This window comes from Gekko japonicus, unplaced genomic scaffold (genome assembly GCF_001447785.1).
Source record: "Gekko japonicus isolate JY-2015 unplaced genomic scaffold, Gekko_japonicus_V1.1 scaffold55, whole genome shotgun sequence".
Lineage (NCBI taxonomy): Eukaryota > Metazoa > Chordata > Lepidosauria > Squamata > Gekkonidae > Gekko > Gekko japonicus.
The window spans coordinates 322081-334929 of NW_015160837.1; the positions used below are offsets into that span (position 1 = coordinate 322081).

Consider the following 12849-nt stretch of genomic DNA (forward strand, 5'->3'; position numbering starts at 1 on the left):
TTCTGTTAATTCTTCAAGATCCCCATCCCCCTCCTGTAATTTAGTCTCTAGGACTTCTCTAACAACCCGACCAGGAATCTGAGATGGTCGGCGTGGGGTTAAAGCAGAAGGTGTAGAGGAATCATCAGACCTACTGGCTCCAGATTCCCACTCCCAATGATAGGCTATTTACATAAAATTACTTCTTGATTGGTTACTTCCAGAGTCCTGGTGGGCTATTGTATTTGGGCTCCAAGCTCAGCCAGTCTCTGGTAGAACAGTACTGGGATGTTTCAGTCCCAATACATAACAGCTAGAATGAGAGTCCATCCATCCTATGTATTCGAAAGTGGAGTGATTTCAGATGCCAAATGACTTTAGCAGGCAAATAGAAATAGAAGGTGTGATATGCAGAGAGGTAGTAGGCGTGGACAAATCAGCCTTGGTAATGAGACAGGAAACTTAGGTCTCAAATCAGTCCAGGAGGATGCGTTGTCTTGAGCTTCGTTATCAGTTGCAATTCAGCAGTCTCTTTTTCTAATCTCCTTTTGGCATTCCTTTGAAAGATAACTGCTACCTTTAGGTCAGCAACTGAATGTCTTGGAAGGTTAAAATCAGGGCTTTTTTTGTAGAAAAAGCCCAGCAGGAATAGCATAATAGGCCATACCCAACAGCAGAAACTCAGTAGCATATTAGGCCACACCCCTGACATCACAGTTTATTAGCATATTAGGCCACACCCCCATGTTATCAGAAGTGTGGTCATCCAGCCACACCCATCTTTTGCTTCTTGTTCTGTTTACCTTGTTCGTTGTCAAAATAGGGCTGCCAAGCCGCGGCGGGGGATCCATGCATCTTCACAGAATCCCTGCCACGGGGGGACAGCGATACGCGTTGCACCGCCATCGCCAGGATGTGACGCTACACGTCGCTCTGGCAACGGGACTCCAAACAGCCCCATTGCATAAGTGATCAGTAACTCAGGAAAGCTCAAAGGTACGTGCAAAACGCCCGATCTTCACATGCTTGCCCCGGTCAGCGACTCTCAATCCATACGGTCACACAGCAGCAGCAACATGCATTTTGAAGACTTCCCATGGAATTTGTACTTATTGGATCTTTTTTGCCAAAAGGAGATTTTTTTTGCCAAAAGGAGATTAGAAAAAGTCCCGCTAGGCCTGAGGCTGAGCATGTGATGCATGTTGGCTCAGTAGCAGTGCCATCCTAAGCAATGTTATAGCCAGGGCTCTTTTTGTAGAAAAAGCCAGCAGGAACTCATTAGCATAATAGGCCACACCCAACAGAAGAAGCTCATTAGCATATTAGGCCACACCCCTGACAGCACAGCTCATTAGCACATTAGGCCGCACCCCCATGTTGCCAGAAGTGTGGTCATCTAGCCACACCCACCTTTTGCTTGTTATTCTGTTCACCTTGTTTGTTGTCAAAACCCAGGGCTTTTTTTGTAGCAGGAACTCCTTTGCATGTTAGGCCACACACCCCTAATGTAGCCAATCCTAATGGGTTTCTGCTGTTGGGTGTGGCCTATTATGCTAATGAGTTCCTGCTGGGTGTGGCCAACTTGGGAGCCAGCCGGAACTCCGTTCCTGTGCGTACCTGCCCAAAAATAGCCCTGCATAGAACTGTTATCATTCGTGGCAGATGAGAAACTACAAATATTACTAGAATAGATGTAGAAAAAAGTAAGTTCAGTAGCACTTTAAAGACTAATAAAACTTGTGGAAGGGTATGAGCTTTTGTGAGTCACTGCTCACGTCTTCAGCTATCTGAAGAAGTGAGCAGTGACTCATGAAAGCTCATACCCTACCACAAATGTTAGGCTTTAAGGTGCTACTGGACTCTTTTCTACTTTTACAAACAGACTAACACGGCTACCCAACTTCATCTAGATGAACAGAAGTGTGTGTAGTGGTTAGAGGGTCAGACCAGGATCTTGGAAACCCAGGTTTGAATTCCCACACTGCCATGGAAGCTTGCTGGGTGACCTTGGGCCAGTCACATACTCTCAGCCTAACCTTCCTCACAGGTTTGTTACAAGGATAAAATGGAGGAGAGGAGAACAAGATAAATTGATTGGGGTCTCCCACTGGGGAGAAAGGTGGGGTATAAAAGGTATGTAATCCTATGCCCTGGACGTAGGATTGCCAGGCCCCTTTTGCCTGCCAGCGGGGGGATGGGGGGGGACATTCCAGAAATGGGAAGTGACATCGCCCCCCCCATTCCCCCCGACACAGTGACGCTGCACGCGACATGCCTGCATCACCCAGAAGTTATGTCGGCAACGTTGGTGGTGACGCTCTGGATTTTGGGCAAAACTCTATGGTAGAATTGGCATCAAACCATAGAGATTTGCCCAAAATCCTGAGTGTCACCCCCCAACGTGCTGATGTCACTTCCAGGTGATGCCAGCACATCCTGTGTGACATCGCTATTGGTGGGCGATTCTCCCCCTCTGGCCAACTGGCCAGCCGCGGGCAGGAGCCCACAAAATCAGGAAATCTTCTGCCCCACCAGGCAAATGGCAACCCCACCTGGATCACCCAAGCTAGAGGTGTCTCATCAGAACTTGGAAACTAAGCAGGGTGAGCCCTATTTAATATTGAGATGGGAGACCACCAAGAAGGTCCAGAGTTGATGTGCAGAGGCAAACAATAGAAAACTACTTCCATTTGTCTCTTGCCTTGAAAACCCTATGGCGTCTCCATAAGACAGCTGCCAATTGGCAGGACCTTCCACCATGTAATCCTATTCCGCACTGAAGAGGCTTTGGAAACTAATGGATTGGAATATGGAATACATAGGTGTGTGGCTAGTCTCAAAATGAATGTGCATTCATTTGTATACATGTATATGTGCAGGGCCTTTTTTGTAGAAAAAGCCCAGCAGGAACTCATTAGCATAATAGACCACACCCAACAGCAGAAACTCATTAGCATATTAGGCCACACCCCATGTCTTCCCTTGGCTTGCCTGGGCGCCCTGCGGCTGCAGGAAGCCCGGGCAAGCCGGCCCTTGGACAGGCCAGGGAAGGCACGGGGAGGCATTTAAATGCCTCCCTGATCCTTCCAGGGGCCCCCCGGCCCGCCCGCCTTGGAGTCACCAGAGGGGGGGATTGCTCTTCAGGCTTTGGCTGTAGTGGCCGCGGCCAACTCTGAAGCCAGCCGGAACTCCGTTCCTGTGCGTTCCTGCCCAAAAATAGCCCTGTAATATGTGTATATTCCTCCTGATAATTTGTAACCAAAACAGCAAAAGGTCTCATAGCACCTAAAAAACACAATTGATTGTGGCATAAACTGGTGTAAGCCAGAGACCACCTTGGCCACTTTTACATTCAATTGGCAGATGTGATTGTATGTATTAGTCCATCAGTGGCTGCTAGGCGTGGTGACGAAATGGAACTTCCGCATCACAATGCAGTAAACCTATGAATACCAGTGCTAGGAGAAGACCTGCCTCCATATCCTGTTTGTTGGCCCTCGAGAATAACTGCTTGGTTGCTGTGTGGATCTGTTTCCTGGACTAGATGGACTGCTGGTCTGATCCAGCAGGGCTCTTTTCATGTTCTAATGCCAGTTTAGCTACAGAACGAATGAACTATAACACATTTGACTGGGCAAATGAGGAAAGAGGTGCTTTGCTTTCATTAATATCCAGGACATCTGAGTAAGGCTTCTAACTATTCGTTTTTGCTAGCTATTTAATTATTAAGTGTTGTCAGTAGATTCACAACCAAAACGAAACCTAAGTGTTCACTGCAGGCTTGCATTCATTCTCTAATTATATTACTGGCCTCTCCCATTTCCCCCACTGTCTGAGCTGTTACTTAGCAGGGCGTAGCCTGCCAACCTTCCCAGGCGGGGTTTTGTAAAAAAAAAAAGAGAGAGAGTGATTACCTCCTAAACTAACAGAAAGCTCTATAGCTCTGTTGTCAGGCTCAAGGGCGTGCTTTTAGCAATAACTGACGAATTGTTAAAATCAGAAATTCACAAGATTGGTTTAAACAAACAAGTATTTTTGCGTTCAGAAGCGTTTGCCTTTCATGAACTTTAAGTCACCCTTTACTCTTCCGTTGCAAGAATCCTGTCACGTTCACATAGTAGAACAGTGAAAGGTCATACCCTGAAAATCTTATTGTTCTCTAAGGCAGAGGTGTCAAATTCATTTGTTACGAGGGCCAGATCTGGCATAAATGTAACTTTTGGGGCCAGGACATGTGTGCCATAAAATGTAAAGCCAGGTACCAGAGATAAAGGACAGCAGCTGGTAAGCTCTGAGTTGGTGTATCCTCACTGCAACGCCCCATGGGCTGGGAGGGGGGCCGCCAATGAAAACCCACACAGGCAGACTGGAGAGGCAGCAGTGCAGTGCTTTGCAGATGCTCCCACAATGCTTGACTGCTGCAGACGAGGTTATTCTGCTGCATTGAAGCCACAATGGAGTGGCTCCGCCCACTCACCCCAGCATCAGTTGCTCACATCCTGCAGGATGGGCCGGATCCAGCCCCCGGGCCTTATGTTTGACACCCCTGCTCTAAGGTGCTCTTGGACTTGAATCTAGCCATCCTACCGGAGACCGACATGGCTTCCCTCTTAGTGCTATCCTACACTTGAATACTCAGAAGTGTGTCCTGTTGAGTTCAATGGGATTTACTTCTTAGTACATGTGTTTAGGAGCTGTGGTGGCTCAAGTGGTTAAGATGCTGAACTGCAGGCTGTGGAAGGTCGGTAGTTCAGCAGTTCGAGACCCGGGTGCCGCATGAGGGAGTGAGCTCCCGTCTCTAGTTCCAGCTCCTGCCAACCTAGCAGTTCGAAAGCAAGAAATTGCAAGTAGATAAATACCTTCAGTGGGAAGGTAACAGCGTTCCGTTCGCCTTGGTGTTTAGTCATGCCGGCCACATGACCACGGAAACGTCTTCGGACAGCGCTGGCTCTTCGGCTTTGAAACGGAGATGAGCACTGCAACCCTAGAGTCGGACTCGACTGGCTTTCGAGCAAGGGAACCTTTGCCTTTACCTTTTTACATGTGTTTAGGATTGCAGCCACAGGAACGTAACTGTGAAGAGTGTGTGTGTGGGGAAAAAACATTGTTTCATTTGGAATGTATGTATTCTCCCACCCCCAAATCTTAATTTTGGTCACAGAGATCAATATATTTCACAATTTCCAGAGCCTGTTTCAAACACAGAGAGCCTTTATATACTCTTCGTGATGAGATGGAATGTTTCTTTTTTAAAAGATGCTTTTCTTTTTAGCATATTTATTGATTCGCACAATCCAGTTCAGTGGTTAGTTCTCGGGACATCTTTTTGTGAAAAGGAGTACTTCCCTTGACCAATGTTTTCTGGAGGGGGGGAATGGAAGGTGTGTTTTTTTACCCCAATACCTTACACTGCCTGGATTAAAAAGAACACTGTGGCTACAAAATCAAGTTTAAGCCCACACCCTTTTTTTGTTCAGAGAGAAAAATATGTAAAAAGTGAGTGGCTGTACTGTGGAAATATGCAATGTCTGGTATACAAGAAGAAAGGAAGTTCCTGCAGGGGGCAACGTGTGGAAAGCTATGTTTTGTCACCTTCCTTCTGCCTGAAGACGAACTGCAGGCTGTGGAAGGTCGGTAGTTCAGCAGTTCGAGACCCGAGTGTGCCGCATGACGGAGTGAGCTCCCGTCTCTAGTTCCAGCTCCTGCCAACCTAGCAGTTCGAAAGCAGGAAATTGCAAGTAGATAAATAGGTACCACTTCGGTGGGAAGGTAACAGCGTTCCGTGCGCCTTGGTGTTTAGTCATGCCGGCCACATGACCACAGAAACGTCTTCGGACAGCGCTGGCTCTTCGGCTTGGAAACGGAGATGAGCACCGCAACCCTAGAGTCGGACTCGACTGGCTTTCGAGCAAGGGAACCTTTACCTTTTTCTGCCAAATATTATTTCTATGTGTGTTCCCCGAATGCTATTCTCAAGCTCCTGCTTCTTTTCAGAAATTCTGTCTCCTCCCACCCTGTCATACAGTTAGAACGTTACCCACCTCTGTCTGTCTCTCTACCTAGTAATGGTAGTTCCTAAATAAACTGCTCTGATTAACCAGTCCCGCTGACACTGGGTGCTCACCCTGCCAAACTTGCGCGGGTGGCAGCAGCCTAAAGAAAAAGTAATGCCACTACTCTATACACTGGCCCACAGCTGGGTCAAGATATTTCATCACCCTCAGCAAGGTACACCCATCACCTCCTGTTTCAGCGTACACCAGTCTGGTGTAGTGGTTAAGTGCGCAGACTCTAATCCGGGAGAACCGGGTTTGATTCCCCACTCCTCCACTTGCACCTGGCTGGATGACCTTGGGCAAGCCGTAGTTCTGGCCACAGCTGTCCTTGAAAAAGAGCAGTTTCTGTCAAGAGCTCTCTCAGCCCCACCTACCTCACAGGGTGTCTGTTGTGGGGAGGGGAAGGGAAAGGAGTTTGTAAGCCGCTCTGAGACTCCTCTGGGTAGTGAAGGGCGGGGTATAAATCCAATCTCTTCCTCTTATTGTTGACGATGGCCAGGGTGAGCTGAGCATCAGCACCATCGTTGTGCCACCCCAAGCAGTCGTTTGACGAGAGAGCTGGCGCTGCACCAGCCCCCACCCTGGCCTCTCCCACCCCTGTCCGTATTCCCCCCCCCCAGTCAAAATACAGATGGCATTCCCTCAATTACCCTCCTTCCTGTTTATGTGTTTTAACGATGTGTTTTGTTTAGTTGCTGTTTTAATTATTGCGTGTGTGCAGATGTCATTTTTCAGTGCTTGCTTTAATGGTTTTGATTGTTTGCTGCCTTGGGGGGGACCCGTTGGGTAGAAAGGCTGCATAAGGAAGGGATCCCCATTCTCCATCCTTTCTGAGCATGCAGACCACGCCCTCTCCTGGCTCCACCCCCAAAGTCTCCAGGTATTTTCCAACCCAGACTTGGCAACCCTAGGTGAAGCTAGGCACAAAATGGCTACCATAACTTACCTTCAGCCACACAGTGAATGTCCATGTGCTGCGATGGTGGCGGTTGCTGCTAAAGCAACGTTTTTTAAAAGAAATCTGCACTGCCAATCGAATCTCCAATGGCCAATCAGAAACCTTGCTGGGCAAAGCCCCACCTGGCCATGCCCACTTTCCAAAAATGCTTGGCGGGTACCTGTAAAGATCTCTGGTGCCCAGGGACACCACATTGGGGATGGGGACCCCTGGTATAAGTAAAGGGTTGCTTGTTTGCTGGGGCTTTTTGAGGGGGTTTGAATAAGCAGGCATCTTTTGAAGGGCAAAGGAGGATGGGAGAAATTTGGGGTTTGTTATTTTATTCTGGTTTTAACTGGATTTCTTTAAACTATTATTGTAAGCCATCCCAAACCACAAGGAAAGGTTAGGTATAAGTGTTTTAATGAACATTTCAAACAATAGTAGATGCATTGTTCACAGACATGACTTTTTTCTTACTCCATAAAGTGTCATGTACAGGAACTGTGCTACACAAATAAATAAATAAATTAGACACAGGGCACGTGGGCATCAAATAAAAAAGGTCATTTTCCGTTCCCCTCAGTCTTATTTATTTATGGCATTCCTATCCCCCCATTTTTCCTCCAAGGAATTCATGGTGGGTGGTATGTGTAGTAGGGCTGCCAACCTCCAGGTAGCACCTGGAGATCGCCCGCTATTACAGTTGATCTTCAGGTGACCAAGATCAGTTCCTTGGAGGAAATGGCTACTCTGGAGAGCGGACTCTGTGGCATTACACCTTGCTGAGGTCCCTCCCCACCCCAGGCTCCACCCACCCAAATTTTCAGGTATTCCTCAACCCAGAGCTGGCAACCCTAATATGTAGGGATCCCAACGTGTCCTATCCAATACTCCCTCTAAGCTGTGGAGTTTAAGCAGGGCAACCAATCATCAGTAGAAGAACATTCTTACATTGTCAGATGATTGGTTGCCCTGCTTAAACTAGTTTGATGTGAATTGTGGATATTTCCACCTGCATAATAACATGAAGGCTTCTATATTTTGAGCACTAGATGAAGCTGTATGGTACAACTTAAGAAGTATTAACGAAACTGTGGCCCCAGTCACACGGCAAAGTTGCCGCGGGAGAGGCACAGATGGTGGGCAGATTATCTGGGCGCGATCACACCCAAACATCTGGGAAGTGGAGCGCACCCATGGCTTACCGCCAACAATGTGACTTAAAAAAATTGTACCTCCAAGGTACTAGTAAGCATTTGCCATGGGCTGCCTCCAGACGCCCATGGTGTGATCAGCCCGGCGCGCGGCATTCCCCTCCGGTCCCTCGTTTACCCGCCAGCACGGAGGGAAGAACCCGTGGTGCGCCACCGGAACATCTGATCGCGTAATCGCGCATCAAACTGCGCCAGGGCAGTTAGCCACGCCTCCCCCCCGCGATATCCGGCCCGTGTGACCGGGGCCGAAGATTGGAATCTGGAGTCTTCGTCCTATGTCCTGTGTGCCGGCTTCTTTTGTACACTCTGTTGTTGTTGTATGTCATATGTATACACTATATTGTATCTGTTTGTACACATTTGTGTTATATACTCCTTGTTCCTTTGCACTTCAGCATAGTGCCTTTGATTGCGTTACTTATACAGTGGTTTTTTTGGTTGTCAAATCCTTCCTCTGCCATGAAGTTCACTGGGTGATCTTGAGCCAGTCATTCTTAGCCTCCCCTGCCTCACAGGGTTGTTGTGAGGATAAAATGGATAACAGAATGTCCACCTTTGGCGGACAGGTGGAATCAAAATGAACTAAATAAGAAATATATCTTTCTGCAGAAAAACGATGTGCAGGGCAGGTTAAAAAAACCTTTTAAACACCTAACATGTAGCAACCCTAATGAATAAAAGGGAAAAAATGCAAAGGGTTTGTACTGCAGCAAAATCCACTTACTAGCAGAATCTACGGAATGATTGTGCTGCTAGTTAACTACGGTCTAAGCGCGTTGAAATCAGTAAGAGGCAAATCGCATAAACAAAAGCCAAATGATACCTTTTATTAGAGAAGGTTAGACAGTGTCATAGATGCAACGAACATGAAATTGAGCCAACTTCAGAGGACGGCGGAAGACAGGAAGGCCTGGCGTGATCTGGTCCATTGGGTCCCGAAGAGTCGGACTCGACTGTGCGACTGAACAACAACAACCACCTTTTATTAAGACTGACCAAAATGACACCAAAGAACATGACAGCTTTTGAGTTCTCTGGAACTCATCATCAGGCCTTTTGCTTTTGTTCGGGAAGGGGGGAGAGGAGAAGAACGCTGCCTCAGGCTTTGACCTCAAGGCCTTGCCTTCTAAGCATCCTATGGGAAATGCAGAGCAGTTGTTATAAGATTATGCATGGGAAAGAGCAGGTAGAGAAAGAGGTACTTTTCTCCCTTTCTCACAATACAAGAACCCGTGGGCACTCCATGAAATTGCTGAGCGGTCGGGTTAGAACGGATAAAAGGAAGTCCTTCTTCACCCAAAGAGTGATTAACACATGGAACTCACTGCCACAGGAAGTGGTGGCAGCTACAAGCATGGACGGCTTCAAAAGGGAATTAGATAAGCATATGGAGCAGAGGTCCATCAGTGGCTATTAGCCACAAGGTATAGATAGGGGCTCTGGGGCAAGTGATGCTCTGTCATCTTGGTGCTTGGGGGGGGGGGGGGTCTAATGTCCTGGCCCCACTGCTGGACCTCCTGATGGCACTGGTATTTCTGGCCCCTGTGTGACACAGAGTGTTGGACTGGATGGGCCTTTGGCCTGATCCAACATTGGCATCTCTTATGTTCTTATGTTTGTGATTTAAAATGGTGCTGGCGTCACGGGCTTAGACCGGAATAACTCTGCAAAACGCTGCACTCCTTTTCGTCTTCCGAATCTGACGCCCGGGGAGGGGGAGGGGAAGGGGGGGGGTCTCCAGCCCGCAAGATTTCCCCCTGCGAGCCTTCCAAGCGCTACTAGACAGACTCTCTGTTCACAACGGCAAAGGCGAGCAGGGAAGGCAGAAATTCTCGCCCGCCCTGCGTGACGACACCCTTCCTTCGCCGCCGGAGGGGACGGCAGAACCACTGCCCCCTAGGGGGTGGTGGCAGAACCCGAAGGCCCCCGAGCCGATCCCCCCACTTGCACCGCGAACCAGGTGAGCCGAGGGGCGGCCTTCTGTGCATTCCGCACCGCCCCTTGCTACGCTGGTGGGAGCCGATAGGAGAAGAGCGTGGAAACTTTTTCTGTTGCGTAGCCAGATCCGGATCCCGTGGCGGCGGCGGCGGCGGCAGCTAGACTGACGTGGTCCATCGAATCCAAACAGAAGAGGAAAGAAAGCCGCGGCCGGATCGGCGTCCCGGGGCTGCGCTCTCGTCCTCTGTGGTTTCAGCGCAGCAGAGTAGACAAAGCCGGTGAGGGTGAGCGTTGCAGGGGGTGGGGTGGGGTGGGGGGAAATCGAGACCGAATTCCTCCGCCCCAGCTTTTCGGGGATGTGATTTCAGGCTGGAAATCATGGCATGCACTTTCCAGGGTGGACGGGAGGGAGGAAAGCAGGGTGGAAGAAAAACACAGTGGTCTTTTCGTTGCATGCAGCTGCTGATTTAAAGGCGGGGTTGTTGGGGGGTGGCGTAGAAGTCCCCCACCAAATGACCTTTGCATTAAAACTTGCACTCTGATGCAGGCTTTCAGAGACAATAGACAAACGATCCGGATGCCTGCCCCGCTTGGTGTTCACCCCCGGACTCTGTGCAAGTCCTGCCACTGATCGCTGAGATTTTTCTGATATTTTTCCCCCCCTTACGAGCCGGAAGCGGTGGCGCTTTTTAATTTGTGGCCGTCAAAACATCTACGAGTTTTGTAGGATCTCGAACGTAAATACGATTCAGTTCCAGGGCGAGCTTTCCTTGGGCTGGAGCCCACTTCTGAATCATTGCATGGAAAGAGGTGGGCACTCGTCCACGGAAACTTGTTAGCCCTTAATATGTCGCAAGCAGTGTTCCCTCTAAGCTGAGTTAGTGTGAGCTAGCTCACAGTTTTTTAGCCTCCGGCTCACACATTTTTGTCTTCGCTCAGGAAGGATAGCTCCAGAGCAAATTAATTTATGCAGCAGCCAAATCGCTCGCTCACAACTTTAATGCCAGTAGCTCACAAAGTAGAATTTTGACTCACAAGATTCCACAGCTGGGCTACTGTTTACATTTCAACCGGATCTCTTTTTTTCCCCCAAGCCTGTTGCCGGGTTCTTCTGTACTACGTTAGTTCGGCCGACTTTGTTTTGGTAGAAGGAAGTCCAGCTATGAGAAGAGGAAGTCCCCCCCCCCCCCGCGCTCGTTGCCTCCCAAGTGTTTTTTTTCCCCGGGCCCGGAATTTTTGTGCGTATAGGAGGACAGCGATTCCAGATTTCTTTGAAACGGTGTTATTTTTACACGGGCCCATTATATTCCGTGGTATTCACGTTCAAGAACATGCATAGGACTAGGCTGCAAGCCATAAAGAATGCTTAAAAGGTAACGGTAAAGGTTCCCTTGCTCGAAAGCCAGTCGAATCCGACTCTAGGGTTGCGGTGCTCATCTCCGTTTCCAAGCCGAAGAGCCAGCGCTGTCTGAAGACGTTTCTGTGGTCATGTGGCCGGCATGACTAAACACCAAGGCGCACGGAACGCTGTTACCTTCCCACCGAAGTGGTACCTATTTATCTACTTGCAATTTCTTGCTTTCAAACTGCTAGGTTGGCAGGAGCTGGAACTAGAGACAGGAGCTCACCCTGTCTTGCGGCACCCGGGTCTTGAACTGCTGAACTACTGACCTTCCACAGCCTGCAGTTCAGCGTCTTAACCACTTGAGCCACAGACCCCCCATCAAGCCATAGGTGACTTATGGCGACCCGCTAGGGCTTTCAAGGCAAAAGAGTTTCAGAGGTCGCTTTCCTCCAAGGCATGACCCTGGTATTCCTCGGTGGTCTCCTGTCCAAATATTAGCCGGGGCTGACCGTGCTTAGCTTCCAAGTTCGGGCTAGCTTGGGTTATTCGGGTCAGGGCCCTATGCATGTACTTAGAAGAAAGTCCACAAAGCTGAATGGAACTCAGGGAGTAAGGGTGCATTCCTTCTTAATGTTAATGAACAGAGCGTCACAATAGAAACAGGTTCCTTTGAACCTGTACGGGATTTCTTAGGAAAGGGGAGATGGTTTTCCATTAAGCAGGGGGCAAGGAGAAAGCGGTAATAAGAAATGTTTACCTTAGCTGCACATGAGTGCTTTTGGTTCTGAAACACTCTGTAAGACCACAGTCCAAAGCCAGACTGGCCCTTGAACTCTCTGAGAAGGTTCCTGGTTAAGAACATAAAAAGAGCCCTGTATCCAGTCCAGCAACCTGTTTCACAAATGACCCATGAGTTGCCCTGGGCAGCTGACAAACAGGGCAGAGAGGCCAGGCTGCCCCTGTGTTGCCTCCTGGCACTGGGTGGGTTTTGGAGGTTTACTGCCACTGTATATGGAGGCTCCCATCAGTAGCTAGTAGCCACTGAATGTGTAAGCCTCTTTTAGATGGCCATCACTAAATCCACTGGCAGCGAATCCCACAATTTAATTACTTGCTGAGTAAAGAATAAGCTGTGGGTTGGTTGCTTTCCTGGAGGGCCACTGGCAGTCACAGCCAAGTAGCCTTTGTGATTCAGGAACTCCTCAGCATGACCCTGGGCGAGTTGGGGGGGGAGGGTTGTTTGTTGGCCTGGTGGGACCACACTGAGCAGGCAGCTTTCAGGGCTCTGCCAGCATCGCAGGGGTCCCTTGGGTCAGCTGGCTCCAGGGCTCCATCCAATTCCGCCTCCTGCTGCAACCCTAAACAAAATCCTAAACT

General features: G+C 49.0%; 1 protein-coding gene across 1 annotated transcript in view; it reads left to right on the forward strand.

Moving 5' to 3' along the window:
* Positions 1-10105: 10105 nt before the first annotated feature.
* The window catches only part of SMIM14 (small integral membrane protein 14), a 53263-nt gene continuing 50519 nt past the window's right edge, over positions 10106-12849 (forward strand). The window contains exon 1 of the mRNA XM_015418313.1: positions 10106-10405. The gene's annotated coding sequence lies outside the window, so the exon portion shown is untranslated. The remainder of the gene's footprint in view (positions 10406-12849) is intronic.